We start from the raw sequence: 17,008 nt of genomic DNA, 5'->3' as shown, positions 1-17,008 counted from the left end.
TTTTTTTTGTTTAAATCATTTAATCCATTTAGCCATTTTATGAAATTATGCCGGTTGCACCATAATTACCTTTGTAATATTCGCCAACCACCTAACAATTTTATTTTAAATTTTTAAAACTTTTATTGTTTTCATCAATTTGAATTTTGAATTTGAACAGTTTCGAATTATTGCGAGGATAGCAACAGTAATCGGGATGACGTGCCATGATTAGCATGGGATTACTGTAGCAAGATTATCCGGGCGTTACAGACGCAGCCGAACAGCAGCAACAACAGGGCAACAGCAGCAGCAAGGCAGCAGCTTCAGGCGGCAATGGGAGCAGAGAGCAGCGGCAGCGTACGAGCGGACGAGGCGGGCGCGTGGGCGCTCGCGGGGAGCGCGGCCGGGGATGTCAGGGCGTGGTCCAGGCGCAACAAGGGCTCGCGGGCGAGCGCGTGCGGCGGGAGCGGAGCTCCGGTCAGGGCGCCCGTGTACAGGGATCGTCGGGGCTGCGCCACAGGCGCCCATTTGACGCGCGTCTGGTCGCATTCGAATTTACGCGGGGAGCCGCGTCTAACGGTGGCGGTTACAACAGCTGGAGTGGCCGGAGTTGAGCACTCCGACGACGGCAAGGGGCGGCGGTTTTGGGCGAGCTTGGTTTAAACGGCGTGGAGCACCGCAGGAGCTGCAAGTGGGCGCGTTATCCTCGTGGGAGCTCCAGGAGCTCGAGACCAAGCACGGGTGCGAGCCACAGCAGTTGTGAGCTTTGCGACGACATGGCCGGCGGCGACGAGCTTCGGCCGCGACGGGAACTGTGGCTACGGACACGGATTCGAGAACTAGGGAGAGGGCTTTCGAGCGGGAGCTCATCGGGGAGCGCACGAAAGGCTCGGTGAGGGCCGGGAGCGCAGGACGACGACGGAGTCGACGGAGGTGCGCCGGTGGCCAAAGGTTGAAGAAGAGTTTGATCCGCTCGATGTAGTGGCCTCGGGCTCTAACGGTGGTGCGTAGACGATGTAGGGGACGACGACGAACCTGCCGGACGCCAACGGACGACGAACAGTGGCCGATGGCCACGTGTACGGCAACGGCGCGGCGACGGCTACGTTCGGGCGTCGAAGAAATTGAGGAGAGCGAGGCAAGGGGGAAAATGTGCGGGGGCTAGGGTTGACGATGGGGTGCGAGGGTCTTGTAGGGCGAGGCCTTAACCACCGGTGGAGCCGCGGGATGGCTGCCACCGCGGCCATGGCGCCGTGGATGGCGCCACGCCTCCCCCTGCCTCGATAGGTTGAAGGAGCTGCGGGTGGGCTAGGGCTGTTTTGCTAAAAGGGCCAAGGGGCCAGTAGATTAGGTTTCTTTTCTTTTTATTAGTAGGTTTCCCTTTTTCTTTTCTGTTTGTATTTAGTTTAGGTACTAAATGATTTTAGTTCATTGTGCAAACTATCACATAAATTCTAGGTAATATTTTGGGCTATTCCAACAAGTTTCAAATATTTTTGGATAGTTACATATTTATTTAAATTAGATTGTTTCAATAAAAAGCTTATGAGTCAATTTTAAAATGTTTAGGAGCACTTGTATAATTTTAAAAATGCTAATTCTTACATGAAAATTAGCTAGTAATTATTTGCAACCCAGCCTACATTTTTATTTTACCTTTTGAAACTTATTTAAATTTTCAAGTTGCATTCGAATTTGAATTTGAACGGGTTTTCAATAAGAGTCGATTTAGCTAAAAAAAGGAGACCTGGCATCATTTGTCAGGGTTTACTGTAGCTTAATTATTGGGGTGTTACAAATCTCCTCCACTACAAGAAATCTCGTCCCGAGATTTCAGAGGTGGAGCAAAGGGGGAAAGGCCTGGTTACGAAATTCTGACGAATCTTCTCGGTCTTGGTTGCTCTTCTCGAAGAGGTCGATCCATTACGTTGATGTCTTCATTTCTTAGTTTCAGGGCATCATGATGAAGTCGTCATCCTTTCTTCAGGGGTTCCATCGTACTTATGAAAAAGAATAAGGGGTATCTTCGGGAACTGACCTCTACAGGTCGCTTATCTGGTAGATAACACCAGGGAAGGTGGCAACAAGTAACTCTCGAATTGAAACTGAAGAAAATTTCGAGAGAAAATTAAGAAGGTACGATGAGAAGTTTTGATCGGGCAGGCAATCATTCGATGCCTAATCGGAAGGTGAAAGGGGTCTCAGAGCAACGATACAAATATTGTGTTTGATACTAGAGTGGATCATCTCTAGGAAGGTGGCTCCTGAACTATATACGAAGCCAAGCGTGAGGTATCGCTTTGGCAACAGGGGTGTACAGGAGAGTCGGGTTTCGATCATGTGGAACTATGGGTTATGGGCCCACCACATGGATCAAAAAGTAGGAAGGACGGTGACATCTTGCACGCTCATGATAGCAAGGCGGGTCAGAGGATAGCCTGTCAGTCATGTTGGCAACAAGGTTGGTACCAAGGGCGAGGGACGAAGAGAACCATTTTCCTGCTCGTAGGAACGAGGCGGACCAATAGGCAAAGTTCCCTTCCATCCGTGGTTACCGAAATGTCATCAATAGTAGTAACAGGGTTATACTCGACAGGTTTGTACAACTGAGGTGTTGACATAAGCAGGAGAATATTACTGCTTAGATCATATAGATCACAAGAAAGGTTAAACAAAACAATCGAAAGTAAAAGTGATTATCAGGTTTAAACAGAACAATGGAAAGGGAAATGTGTATACACACATATTTTAGGGGTATTGCTACCTCTTGAGCATGTGTTGGTTTTCCTTTGAAGAGGAAAGGGTGATGCAGCAAAGTAGCGTAAGTATTTCCCTCAGTTTTTGAGAACCAAGGTATCAATCTAGTAGGAGGCTACACTCAAATCCCTCGTACCTGCACAAACAAATAAGAACCTTGCAACCAACGCGATAAAGGGGTTGTCAATTCCTTCACGGCCACTTGCAAAAGTGAGATCCAATAGAGATAATAAGATAAATATTTTTGGTATTTTTATGATATAGATTGGAAAATAAAGATTGCAAAATAAAATAGACCAAAAACTTATATGATGGAAAATAGACCCGGGGGTCACAGGTTTCACTAGTGGCTTCTCTCAAGATAGCATAAGTATTACGGTGGGTGAACAAATTACTGTCGAGCAATTGATAGAAAAGTGCATAGTTATAAGAATATCTAGGCATGATCATGTATATATGCATCACGTCCGCGACAAGTAGATCGAAACGATTCTGCATCTACTACTATTACTCCACACATCGACCGCTATCCAGCATGCATCTAGAGTATTAAGTTCATAAGAACAGAGTAATGCGTTAGGCAAGATGACATGATGTAGAGGGGTAAACTCAAGCAATTTGATATAAACCCCGTCTTTTTATCCTCGATGGCAACAATACAATACATGCATTGTTGCCCCTGCTGTCACTGGGAAAGGACACCGCAAGATTGAACCCAAAGCTAAGCACTTCTCCTATTGCAAGAAAGATCAATCTAGTAGGCCAAACCAAACTGATAATTCGAAGAGACTTGCAAAGATAACAAATCATACATAAAAGAATTCAGAGGAGATTCAGATATTGTTCATAGATAATCTTAATTATAAACCCACAATTCATCGGATCTCGACAAACACACCGCAAAAAGAATTACATCGACTAGATCTCCAAGAAAATCGAGGAGAACTTTGTATTGAGATCCAAAGAGAGAGAAAAAGGCATCTAGCTAATAACTATGGAGCTGAAGGTCTGTGGTAAACTACTCACACTTCATCGAAAAGGCTATGGTGTTGATGTAGAAGCCCTCCGTGATCGATTTCCCCTCCGGCAGAGCGCCGAAAAAGGCCCCAAGATGGGATCTCACGGGTACAAAAGGTTGCGGCGGTGGAAATAGGGTTTCGTGATGCTCTCGGACGTTTTCAGGGTATATGAGTATATATAGGCGAAAGAAGTCGGTCAGGGGAGCCACGAGGGGCCCACGAGGGTGGGGGCGCGCCTACCCCCTGGGCGCGCCTCCCTGCCTCGTGGCCGCCTCGTTTCTTCCTTGATGTCCACTCCAAGTCTCCTGAATTGCGTTTGTTCCAAAAACGACTCTCCCGAAGGTTTCATTCCGTTTGGACTCTGTTTGATATTCTTTTTCTGCGAAACACTGAAATTGGCAAAAAAACAGCAATTTGGACTGGGCCTCCGGTTAATAGGTTAATCCCAAAAATAGTATAGAAGTGTATAATAAAGCCCATTAAACATCCAAAATAGATAATATAATAGCATGGAACAATCAAAAATTATAGATACGTTGGAGACGTATCAGGTATATCCTTCCCAAGGACAAGTGGAGCATGATATCCATGACAGGATAGAAAGTAGTAAACCATTTAGGTAAGGGGGGAGGAACTTCATGATATTACACATACAATGGTGTTAGGGTAAATGATAAAGAAAATTTAGCATTGGGTTTCAAATGTTCTTATTCATAATCGGAGTACCATAGACATGCTTCGAGATAGCATTGACATGGTCATTGGATAAAGATCGGACTTTGGATTCACAAAGGATCCACCAGAAACAACTTATAGAATAAGTCTTACAATTTCCTCATGGAAGAATGGCTAAACTTCCTAAAAAGGATACTATAACAATAGGTCATATGCCCAGGTGTGCTAGGCATGACATCACCTTACCGGGTCTTATAAAGACCAATGTTATAACTCTTGGAAATATGTTCCAACCATCATATATGACCGAGATTCAGATCTGATTGGTGTCAGGATACCTCGGACTCGGGATGCCTAAGAAGAAAAGGTGCAATACAATTGATGAGATGACATTGTAAGATTCTCAGGAAATGAACTATGGAAGCGAGTTCCGAAACAAGAGTTCATCATTAATCCAAGGAGGGGATGAGGGGGTGGCTGATGAACTCAGCGACAATTCATCATGATTTCCATAAACATGGATTTTCACAATTAAATGAACAAGGAGATAACATTTGACAGATCAAATGATATAATGATGTATGCTTGAGGAAAACATACACAATTAAACATTGGTTGAAAGGTGCACCCGAAATATGGGCTTAAGTAGCATGATCAATGTTAGGATGGTAATTCATTAACTAATAGTCTAAGAATGAACTGTCGACCGTTAACTTCAAGGAAATAGGGTTGCTAGAAGTATAGAATCCAAACATCACCGTTCACTTGTTGGTATCCTGGTTAGAATCAACACGGGGACCAAGAAAGAATGGTGATGGTGATAAGTATCACTATACCAAGAATTCTTAAGAGGTGGAGCAATCCTCACAACATCTTTGACATAAAGACAGTAATACTTCAAGGTAGAACATAATACAAGCTAGATAAAAAGGAACTCAAGGTATTACACAAAACACGAACAAGTTTGTGTTGGAGGGAGGGCAATAATAGTGCCGATGATATCACAAACCATCGAGGGGCAAGGATGGTTTCCCATCAAGAATTCGATAGATATCTTGGAAGAGCTCAAAATGTTGATGATGATGACGACAATTTTGTCGAAAGATTTTGTGAAGATGTAATATCGATCGGCGATGACGTCAAGTTAAAGGAATGATGAAGCGAAAGGTTATTGGAACCAAGGGTATGACACAAACTCGAAATCAAGCTTACTGTTCAGGGCGAAATGATATGATGAGGAGGTTCGACTTAAGGTTAGCTCATCGTCGAAATTTGTGCTCCGGGAATAAGGACTAGGTAGCACAGTTAAAATTTAGCACAATAATGATATAGCCAATCAGGCTAGGAATGACTTGAAGGATTATTAAACTCATAAGCAACGAAAATTACTTAGAGTTATTGAATCGGAGTGTGTACTCGATTCACTATTCAGTGTTCTCGTTTGATGACAACCCAGAACCCAGGAAAATTGGAATCAATGACAAATAATAGTTGATGAAGAACCCATAAGAAGTGATGCAGTTCCATGATATTATCGAGATACCACAGGGTAATACTCGAAGGTAGATCATAATAGAGGTTGCAATGATGCATTGATCTGCAGAAGACAAGTGGTTTAACTTGTGTGAAAAATGGGATCAAAGAAGAACAATATGGTCGGAACCATAATTGCAAAAGTCCATTCCCAAATATAAGATGATCTTATACCAAGAGCAGAGTTAACTTAATAGAAGCTTCCATGATAAGATCTACATCGTGTACATGGGCATGAACACAAAGTTCAAGATCGACTCCCACTTCTCTAATGCATAACCTTTCATTCACTTCTCGCCTTCGACGAAGTTGTAGTGTTGAAATTTTATCTGACATAACAACAGTAGAGTATGACCCATAGTAGTTTCCGGGTTCACACAGATTAGAAAAGGCATAGGTTCAACCCATCGGGGCCTCTTTGGAACGTATACCATCAACTTCAGGGATAATAACCCAAGATCGAAAGTAGAGTATGGTTGACAAAGCAGAGGATACAATCTACCAAAGGCATTATGTATCAGGGGAAGGACTCACAAAGTTATTGAATATGAAGGACATTGTCGGATAAAATCCAATAAAGGATCTGGTGGTCCACAAGGGATCTGTTGCGAGCATCGGTACTCAACCAGAAGAAGAAAGAATGCAAAGAGGTCAGATTATAGAAACAACTGACTAACTCAAAGCTCAATTGCACAAGAATTAAGAATTCCCAGTTAAGGGATCAGAAGCAACACTCTGATTAGGGATGGATAAGTTGAATAGTCTTAGGGGTAGAATCGACGATAATTTGATTGGTCGAGAACCAGCTCGAGTTAAAAATGACGACTGAGCCGGAAGGATGAATTCTAGGGTCTGGCCGAGGATTGCGAGCATTCGCAACATATTGAATCAACGGACTCAAAATGATAATGTCAAGGGATGCCAATACGATTACGAGACTTATGGGATTAACCATAATGCAAGCAAGCAAGCAAGAATTTCTAGAGCAATAGGCTGATCAGGATTTTAGAAGGTCGAATAGCATTTCGAAGAATTTTTGTGAATTACATGGATCAACTAAGGATGATCGGATACTCGGTAAGTGCGAGAAATTATCCGTAGGGTGTATTCATGCGGTAAGAACTGCAAGCCAGTAAGTTCAAAGGATTCTCAGAGCAACGGAGAGCAGTTCGGGGCATCTTGTAATAACAAGATCAATGTGATTGAATGTAAGAATGGCAGGTGTATACAGTTATCCATAAGGATATAACAGTGGTAGGGAGTTTGTAAGGGCGGTGGGCACAAGTGTCTCGGGAGAACATCGTAGAGTAACTTCAAAATCATCTGGTGCACTAAGCAATCATCTGGAGCGAGACCTCTCCAGGAGGAAGTAGTTATGAGAACCTAGAGTCGGTGTTAGTAAAATTATTTAAGCCGAATAGAGGAGAGATCAGAGTCCCAGAGTAAAGGTCGAGGAGTAAAAGATCCTAATACCACCCAAATGGCGACATGGGCCCATAAGCCACACAACCATGTTAGTAAAAGTTTTGCAATGACTAGACTCGACTTCGGCCAAGGAGTGTGGAAGGGGGATTCCTACAGGTAGTCGGCTCTGATACCCACTTGTGACGCTCCCGATTCAATCGTACACTAGTCATGCACGCAAATGTGTACGATCAAGATCAGGGACTCACGGGAAAATATCACAACACAACTCTAAAAATAAAATAAGTCATAGAAGCATCATATTACAAGCCGCGGCCTCAAGGGCTCGAATACAAGTGCTCGAACATAAACGAGTCAGCAGAAGCAACAATATCTGAGTACAGACATAAGTTAAACAACTTGCCATAAGATGGCTAGAACAAACTGGGATATAGATCGAAAGAGATGCATGCCTCCTGCCTGGGATCCTCCTAAACTAATCCTGGTCATCGGCGACCTGAACGTAGTAGTAGGCACCCTCGGTGTAGTAGGGTTCGTCGTCGACGGTGGCATCTGGCTCCTTTGCTCCAACATCTGGTTGCGACGTCCACGGAGAAGAGGAAAGGGGGGAAAGAGGGAGCAAAGCAACCGTGAGTACTCATCCAAAGTACTCGCAAGCAAGGATCTATACTACATATGCATGGGTATTTGTGTAAAGGGGCAATATCAGTGGACTGAGCTGTAGAATGCCAAAATAAGAGGGGGATAGCTAGTCATATCGAAGACTACGCTTCTGGCAGCCTCCATCTTGCAGCATGTAGAAGAGAGTAGATGGTAAGTTAACCAAGTATCATCGTATAGCATAATCCTACCCGGTGATCCTCCCCTCGTCGCCCTGTGGGAAAGCGATCACCGGGTTGTTTGTGGAACTTGTCTGAGTGTGTTTTATTAAGTATCCGGTTCTAGCTGTCATAAGGTCAAGGTACAACTCCGGGTTGTCCTTTTACCGAGGGACACGGCTATTCGAATAGATAAACTTCTCTGCAGGGGTGCACCACATAACCCAACACGCTCGATCCCTCTGGCTGGACACACTTTCCTGGGTCGTGTCCGGCCTCGAAAGATCAACACGTCGCAGCCCTACCTAGGAACAACAGAGAGGACAGCATGCCGTTCTAAGTCCTAAGCGCGTAGGGGTCTAGGCCCGTCGCCCATTGCACACCTGCAAGTTGCGAACGTGGCCGGTGAGCAGACCTAGCCTCTCTTATACAAGAGCAGGTGTTCCAGTCCAACCTGGCGCGCGCCGCCCAGTCGCTGATGTCAAGAAGGCTTCGGCTAATACCACGACGTCGAGTGCCCATAATTGTTCCCGCGTAGTTGGTTAGTGTGTATATGCCAGTGGCCAGACTCAGATCAAATACCAAGATCTCGTTAAGCGTGTTATTTTGAAATAACCGCGGACACCGACCAGGCCAGGCCCATCTGTCTCCTAGGTGGTCACAACCTACCCTGTCGCTTCGCACAAAGTAGCACTCGGGGGTCGTCGGGAACCCAGGTCCACCACTACCTGGATGGAACCTCCTGCCCTTTCAGCCCCCAAATCTAAATCACTTGCGGGTACTCTACGAGCCGACCGACTTTAGTCACCATCTGTATAGTATGTAAGTATGTATAATATAAACCCGTGATCACCTCCCGAGTGATCATGCCCCGATAGTATAGCATGGCAGACGGACAAGAATGTAGGGCCACTGATGATAAACTATCATCCTATACTAAGCATTTAAGATTGCAGGTAAGGTATCAATAGTTGGAGCAACAATGATAGGCTATGCAGCAGAATAGGATTAACCAAAAGCAGTAACATGTTACACTACTCTAATGCAAGCAGTAGAGAGAAGGAATAGGCGATATCGGGTGATCAAGGGTGGGGCTTGCCTGGTTGCTCTGGCAAGAAGGAGGGTCGTCGGTGACGTAGTCGTACTCAATCGCATCAACCCCGGTCTTGGGGTCTACGGAGAAGAAGAGGGGGAAGAAACAGTAAATACGAAGCAAACAAAGCATCACAAAATATAACAAGGCAATACGCGGTGCCATGGTTGATCTAACGCAAGGATAGGTGATACCGGCGAAGGGGGAAAACATCCGGAAAAGTATTCCCGGTGTTCTGCGTTTTCAGACAGATGAACCGGAGGTGGATTGTTGCAGGTTCGCTATGCTAGGAACGTGCGGCTGACAAACGGACCACGTATTCGGATTCGTCTCGTCGTTCTGAGCAACTTTCATGTACAAAGTATTTTCATCTGTGTTACGGTCTATTTTATATTATTTTTCAAAGTTTTAGTGAATTGTTGGATTATTTTAAATTCAAATTAAAATAATTAAATGCTATGTGTACCCAATGGCAGCTCAGCCATAGAGATTGACATGTGGGTCTAGGTCAAAGTCAACACAGCTGTCATTATCACATGTGTTAACAGATTGTTTAATTCAGTTTAACTAGTAAATGTGCATGTGCGCGTTGCAACGGGAGAAATATCCCAGTTTTATAATTAAGTTTAGTGGCTCAATGTCCAAGCTCTAGATCAATACTTGCAACAATATTGCCAGGACAAATCCACGACAAAGCTCCCAACACCAAAGTAAAAAAAAAACATAGCAACATTTATTGAGCTTATGTGCAAGTCAATTATAGATGTCCTACAATATTCATAAACATATTACAATGGCTATTAGTCCATTTTATGATTGTTTGGTGCTAATCAATAAAATATGTGATTTCTTTTTTGCGAAGAATGAGAAATAAGTTTTTTACAACATTTATCAAACGACCAAAATTTGTATGAACAAAACTAGGTATCTAAGGAAGCAATTCATTACCTTGTCAACACCTTTATTACAAGCATACACGAAAGTGTGTAGGTTGGACGCAAAAGGAGGACGGTTTGTCAAAAAAAAAAAGGATATTTAGATGATTTGTCGAGTCATAGAGAAGTACAAAATGGGGACTATGATGACATTTGATTATCAATTGCAGCAATTTTGGTTCACACTTAATAAAATTACAGCCACAAAAGTGCACTGGTGCAAAGATGTAAAATGCATGAATTGCTATAGTTTGTAATATAAAAATGGTCACAACCAGCACTCTTGATATGCCTGCTCAAAATTCCTACTGTCCGCCGTCTTACACAGAACTATCCTATGACAGTATTTGCATTCTACCTCCACAAGGTTTCCATTACCATCTCTTATGATTACAAAAATGGTCACATGTCTTAAGAGTGTTGCCTCTTGCCACGACCGCTACTTGTTGGCGGTATATCAACATCAAATCGATGCCAAATAGTTGCACAAAATAATGGGATAGTGAAACTCCCTAGCTTCTTTAAGTTTTGAAACCAAACCATGCCAAAAGTTGCATGTTCGGTGCAGTACAACTCACAGACCCGACAAGCCAAACAGTTTCTTCTTTTTTTTTTTTTGCATGGGAAGCAAATCAGGACTCGTACGAACTGAACAAAAAATTTCACAGTAACATTGGCATTGGCTATTTCTACAGCACCACCTAAACAAAGAAACTCGGATAAATTATAATTTCACCGTGTTTTGCAATATAAAACGACAACTAAATTAATTCTACCTTGTTGGAGCCTGTAGTGGCCAGAGCTTGTCATCTACCACGACGCCCACATCATAGAGCACATCCTTGAGATCACCAAGCAATTTAGCCAATGGCTCATTCCCGAGCACATTTCCTTCAAATAACAGAGACCACCATGCAGACTCCCTTGATTGCAGACCTGAGCCCCTCGATTTCTTCTGCAAACCTGGCTTCCCAAACCCAGGGATCACAACTGTGCAAGTGGGAGCTTGAGAGGATGGCTTAGGAACCAAATGCACCCTAAATCATTATGCATTAATATATGGATGTGCCAAAAAATAGGTTAAGCTAACTACACTACTTACAATACAATAGTTATGAAATTCTTACACATGGAGGAAGCATGCAAACAATGGCTATCCTACATCGCAAGTATTTCTTCTAGAATATCCAGCATTTTCCAGACTGAGCTCCTGTTGATTTCAGACAAGCGAGATAGCCCTTCTTCTCCTGTTTGAAAAGGCAACTCTCATAAATATAACAAAACGAATACAACTAACTAGGAAGTACTTGTTTGCTTGTGCAAGTGACTGAGAGGAAATACACCTTTTTTTAAGGAGCTATGGGTCTCCCCTATTTCCGACAAACGCCCAACCTATTAGAACTGACAAGGTTATTCGAAGGTTGCAAGAGTCACAGGGTAGAAAACTGGCAACACAGGAATGGAAACCAATATTCTTTTGTCGGTTGTCTGAAGCTAACAAATTAGGATTGTCCACACCTGCACTCCCAAGAACGTCAGGATTCAGACTGCCATACCGCCGCTTCCAATGCCCGTATGCTGCAGGTTTCACAGGGCACATCCAATTGCTGCAACCTGAGTGTGAGATGGCCAGCAATATGTTCCGGCCATCCAAGACAAGTAGTGTGGTATCCTCGCTCAAGCACACCATCAAACCTCCAAAACTGCTCCTTGTGGCATAATCACATATTGCAGGCTTTCAGTCACATATGGATAGCAAATTTCTTCAAGCTGGTATAACATGCAATCTTACTATATGTATTATCACAGCCAACCACTAATCCACACCTTCAACCAAATAACTACAGAGATGTAGAGTGGAACCATATAGTACCTGTGACCGCGACAGCGATTTTTTTGCTGGGACCGGCCAAACTTTTTGCTGCGACCCAGCTACGGCGAGTCATTATTTTTGCTGGAACCTACGAGTTTTATTGCTGGAAACATACATTTGTTTTGTTAGAAGAAAATATAAATAGAGCATTAACTAACAGCAAGGCTATTGGATCTTGACACCAAAATAGTCAAGATCTTAGTTAATTAAAAAAATAGTAAGATCTTTAGTACGTGATACCACTGAACATGAGCAAGATTCTTACAAAGTTTAACCAAGAAAGAATAATATAATAAAAGCACTTGATCAAGACAGTTGCAACTCCTGTACCAAATTTCTGTGAAGCTCTTCTAGCTGATATAATATGAAAACTTACTATTTATATTAACACAGCCAACAACTAATGTACACATTCAGACATGTAGAGTGGAACCATATAGCATTGGTCTCAAGCACTAATGCACATCTTCAGCCAATTAAGGAGACGTAGAGTGGAACTATATAGCACTGATCTCAAGCACTAATGCACACCTTCAGCCAATTAAGTACAGAGATATAGAGTGGAACTATATAGCACTGGTCTCAAGCACTAATGCGCACCTTCGGCTAATTAAGTACAAAGATGTAGAGTGGAACCATATGGCACTGTTCTTACCAAGATTAACAAAAAAGAGTCTTATTCTGTTGATCAAATTTAATAGGTTTTTAAAACTAAAAAAGGCTTTTCCATTAAGCAAAAACCATAGGTAAATAATTGTTCATGCACCTTGCCAATTAGCACAAATAGAGATGTAAATTATCTCAGAGAGTTAGAACACCAAAAATTATTTAACCAATGCTCGTGCATACAATACCATGAACAATGCATTACCTCTCTGCCTTCACCATGATATTAGTTTACCTTTTCTTATATTTTTTCTGTTGTATAGTAGCTATTCTTCCTTGATAAAAATTAAGTACATCCAACCACTAATGTACACCTTGAGACAACTCTCAGTGTGCCCTTTTCTTATATTTTTCAATACAAGATAAATATATTTTTATTAAGTTTAGTGTAGAGGCCTTCATGACAGGGGTCACACTCGGCAATCAGACAATTCCAGTGCCAGCCCATCAGTCATGAAAATTGCTTACTAAATTATTGCCAAACCTTGCGTATTTTCTGAAACAATTTTTAAAGTTGCAAATTGGACACTTCAGATCCAAGATTTGATGTACTTGTTCCAAATGGTGCTAGCTAACCACCTTCATACTCTGGAAAAGTTGTCCATTTTTTTGCATGTTTCAGGAAAACGCGGCACACACACCGACAAATTAGTACAATTAGCAAGCTGCAACTTAAAATTATGCACTGGTTCCCCCTAACTCCACTCCAATCTATACACCATACAGACTGGCACATACCAATTACAATGTCAATGGAAGGGAACCATACGATTACAGTTTTGAAAGTTTTTTGCAATCCTGGTTACTAAGCACGAATTTCTTGGGCACATTATTAAATTTGCAGGAGAGAACTTCAAGACAACACAGAACTATATGATGTACAGAGTATGTACTTATGAAGGAAAAAACAGAGCATGTGGATTAAAATCTGATGTTCTGTTTCACATGTACCCCAAAGACCAAATGCTCTGCAGTTAATTACTGAATGTCTATTCAGTAATGAACTACTAACCCGTGCTCAATATTCTGCAGTTAACTTCTAACATGTGACCTGTAATCCAATATTACTACTCCAGATCTGTAGTAAACTCATGTTCAGTATCAACCTCCAGATCCATAGCAACCATCTATAGGCCGCATCCCCATCATTCCCATGTTGTTCATCGTCTCTGTTACAAAGAAACATCATCTCGATGTAAAATCATAGTGCTTGAAACTAATTCCTATCTCTAGGAGTACATTACATCCGATGTACTAACTGGAAAATTCAGTGCACAGAATCACCCAGCTGAACTGCACGCAAGATATAAACCAGAACTTCATTGCAACAGAATAATAATTCTTTGAACGAAAAAGAACATTACTGAATTGCAAGTGAACAAACAGACAACCACGGCCACGTTGTTTTGGTGCTCCGGCAACCTGCCTTCTCTCCCCCGAGGCGTCTTTGCATGCCGTCGTCCTCCCTCCGTGTCGACCGTCGCCGCCAGTGATGATTGGCGGGAGAGCCTGCGTGCCGTCGCCGGTGAGTCGCGAGGCGGGGCACCCGGCTGAAGGTGGTCTAGGCAGCGGCAAACCATGGCCAAGGTGGTGCAATGGACGTAGCCGGTCGGAGCCTTAAGGAGGCCAGCACGAGAGGAGGGGCACGGGCAGCAAGGCGACGGCAACAGAGCAGCCGTGGATGGCAGCAGCGCCATGGGAGGCAGCCGAAGGGAGCAACAACTCGGGCGTCGGGGCGCAGGGCGGAGCAGAAGTGCGGCGGGCTTGCAGAGCAGCAGCGGCGAGGCGAACCAGGCCGGCGGAGGCGCTGGAGGCTGGCGACGAAGCAGCAGAGGCGTGGGCGTCGGGCCATGATGACGGGGAGACGAGGCGGCAGCGAGTCGATGCAGGGCGGAGCGACGCGGTGAAAGCAGGATCTTGGCGGCGGGGACTTGGCCGGGCGAGGGCGCACGGAACCCGCCAGAACCGAGGCTAGGGCGGCAACTTAGGGAGGCGGACGAGCTCCAGGACGGGCGCGCTCCGGTGGAGATGCTTGAGCGGGGGCGGACGCGGAGGCGAGGAAGGAGCGGTCGTCGACCTGCTGGGCTCTGGTGGCGCGGGTCAACGAGGACGAGGTGGAGGTGCGGGATGAGGGAGCGAGCGAGAGGAGGGAGGCGAGGCGTGCCGTGGTAGGAGGCGGCGGCGCGCTGGAGGTGGAGATAGGATTTGGAGGCAGGGCGGCGCGGGTGTTTTTTTTCTCTCAACCGTACCGGTTAGGCTGACTTATTGCGAGGACTGCGGGTTAAATGTCAAAAATAACAGGGACAGTTTTGAAAATTTGCCGTGACGGCGAATCCGGAGACTCAATCCGTGATTTATTATTAACTAGCAAAAAGACCCGTGCGTTGCAACGGGAGAAAAATGTTCAATTTGTATGTAAAATTGTAAAATTTATGTAAAAATGTTCAATGTATATTCTTCTAAAAATACAACGTATATCAAAAATAAATAAACGTTTGGAATTGCAAAATTTGTTCAAGTTTCAAAATTTTGTTTGAATTTTCGATATTTATCGATGATTTTAAAAATCTATTCATATTCAAATATTTTAAGGAAAATCGTCCACACTTATTTCCAAGAATTGTTGAAAGTATTTAAAAAAAATAAATAGACCTGTCGCTAAACTACTTTAACTCGGGCGCTGCAATTTGAGCATTATCAACAGCTAGCTCATGTGGTTGGCGTCCCTGCTAACTAGCGTGAGGTCGCGAGCTCGAACCCATCAAGTGTGGTTTTGTTTTTCGTGCTATTTTCATGTTCTCGTTTCCTGGTTATGGGCCGGCCCGATTACGTACGCGAGGTTTCAGCCAAAGCTCGACTGTTAGACCTCTCGGAATAGTACCACCTGGGATTTTGATTTTGTCTGCACGAATTGTAAAAGCGTATTACGACATGAGAAGAAAGCGTATTGTGACGGTGAACTCGAAGACCCAATCCGTGCTTTATTATTACTAGCAAGAGGGCCCGTGCGTTGCAACGGGAAAAAAAATTGCACGTCCTAGTTTGTGTTTCCACTTGACTAAAATTTGTTGGCGGATCAAAAAGAGCAATCTGCTTTAGTACTAACTTCCACTTTACACACTTTTTCAACTTGTAATATAGTGTAATCATGTGTCCTGAAGGAATAGCTTCAAGATCAGAAATAGCTAGCAGGGACCCGAAATCATTTGATCGCCAGCTACTCTGCTCAGCTCGTTGTGACTTCATTTGTAATCTTCTTGTGGTTTTTGTTCCTGCATGTCTCGTCGCAAGTGCTCACTCAATAAAAGAGATGAGAGAGATGCAGTAGTATTCATAAGAGAATGGCTTCACCAACTGATGGTTACTCATCACAATACTCCCTCCATTCCTTTTTACTCCGCATATAAGTTTTATGTTGAGTCAAGCTTTACAAACTTTGACCAAATTTGTATAAAAAATTATCATCATCTACAATACAAAATATACATAATATGAAACTAAATTCCATAATGAATCTAAAGATATTTTTTGGCCTTGTAAATGTTGATATGTTTTTTCTATAAGTTTGGTCAAAATAAAGATACCTTGACTTCAGACAAAAGTTATATGCAGTCTAAAAGGAAACGGAAGGAGTACATTATAGCTTTGGATCTTTAACTGGAGCACCAGAGTGTACGCAAGCAAGCATTGGTTTGTAACCCACACAAGACCATTTTTTTGACCTACAAAAGAGAGAAAATTAGTCAATATGGGCATCATCCTTTCGCACATATTATCGGAATGTTCAAATAAATAGCTAGCACGGACCTGAAAGAGATACAAGCATACATTTTTCCGAATATTAGTACAGTACATAGTCCTGGGTAACATTTCTTTCTAAATCATCATGATTAACTGGCAGGATCACAAATTTGTGTTGCTGAAATTTCATGACAACATAGAGGGGATTACAGAAGAGAGCTGCCAAATAAAGAGCTGAAGAAGCCCATCTCATCGCCATATACCACCTGTTGCAAATTAAAGATAGCTACTACAGGAGCTGATCCACGCTTGGTAGAAGAAAATTACAAGAGTTAACCTGTAAGCCCTCGTAGGAATTAGCAACCATTGCAAGAAAAACCAATATGTCACCAATGAACTCCTGATTACTTTCAGTAACGACTCTCTCAACAGTAGAGTTAATTTCAATAAGAGTTAACCAAAGACCATGATTTCAAGCCTCTTCGTCCACA

General features: G+C 43.3%; 2 long non-coding RNA genes across 8 annotated transcripts; both read right to left on the bottom strand.

Annotated features, from left to right (window-relative positions):
* Window positions 1–9,308: 9,308 nt before the first annotated feature.
* On the bottom strand, window positions 9,309–15,014 carry LOC123069949 (uncharacterized). 7 transcript variants are annotated; one of them, XR_006433248.1, is made up of 7 exons: window positions 12,111–15,014; window positions 11,756–11,946; window positions 11,581–11,629; window positions 11,365–11,484; window positions 11,014–11,274; window positions 10,251–10,261; window positions 9,313–9,382 (listed from the first exon to the last, which is right to left on the bottom strand). It is a non-coding gene; the product is annotated as an uncharacterized lncRNA (long non-coding RNA). The 7 variants fall into 7 exon arrangements; XR_006433247.1 differs by lacking the exon at window positions 10,251–10,261 and having other exon boundaries at window positions 9,309–9,382; XR_006433245.1 differs by lacking the exons at window positions 9,313–9,382; window positions 10,251–10,261 and adding an exon at window positions 10,584–10,938.
* A 726-nt stretch (window positions 15,015–15,740) lies between these two features.
* On the bottom strand, window positions 15,741–16,663 carry LOC123069948 (uncharacterized). The gene is made up of 2 exons (XR_006433241.1): window positions 16,584–16,663; window positions 15,741–16,498 (listed from the first exon to the last, which is right to left on the bottom strand). It is a non-coding gene; the product is annotated as an uncharacterized lncRNA (long non-coding RNA).
* Between the last annotated feature and the right edge of the window lie 345 nt (window positions 16,664–17,008).

This window comes from Triticum aestivum, chromosome 3B, assembly GCF_018294505.1.
Source record: "Triticum aestivum cultivar Chinese Spring chromosome 3B, IWGSC CS RefSeq v2.1, whole genome shotgun sequence".
NCBI lineage: Eukaryota > Viridiplantae > Streptophyta > Magnoliopsida > Poales > Poaceae > Triticum > Triticum aestivum.
The sequence above is the reverse complement of the archived record's forward strand: the minus strand, read 5'-3'. Positions and strand labels throughout refer to the sequence as shown.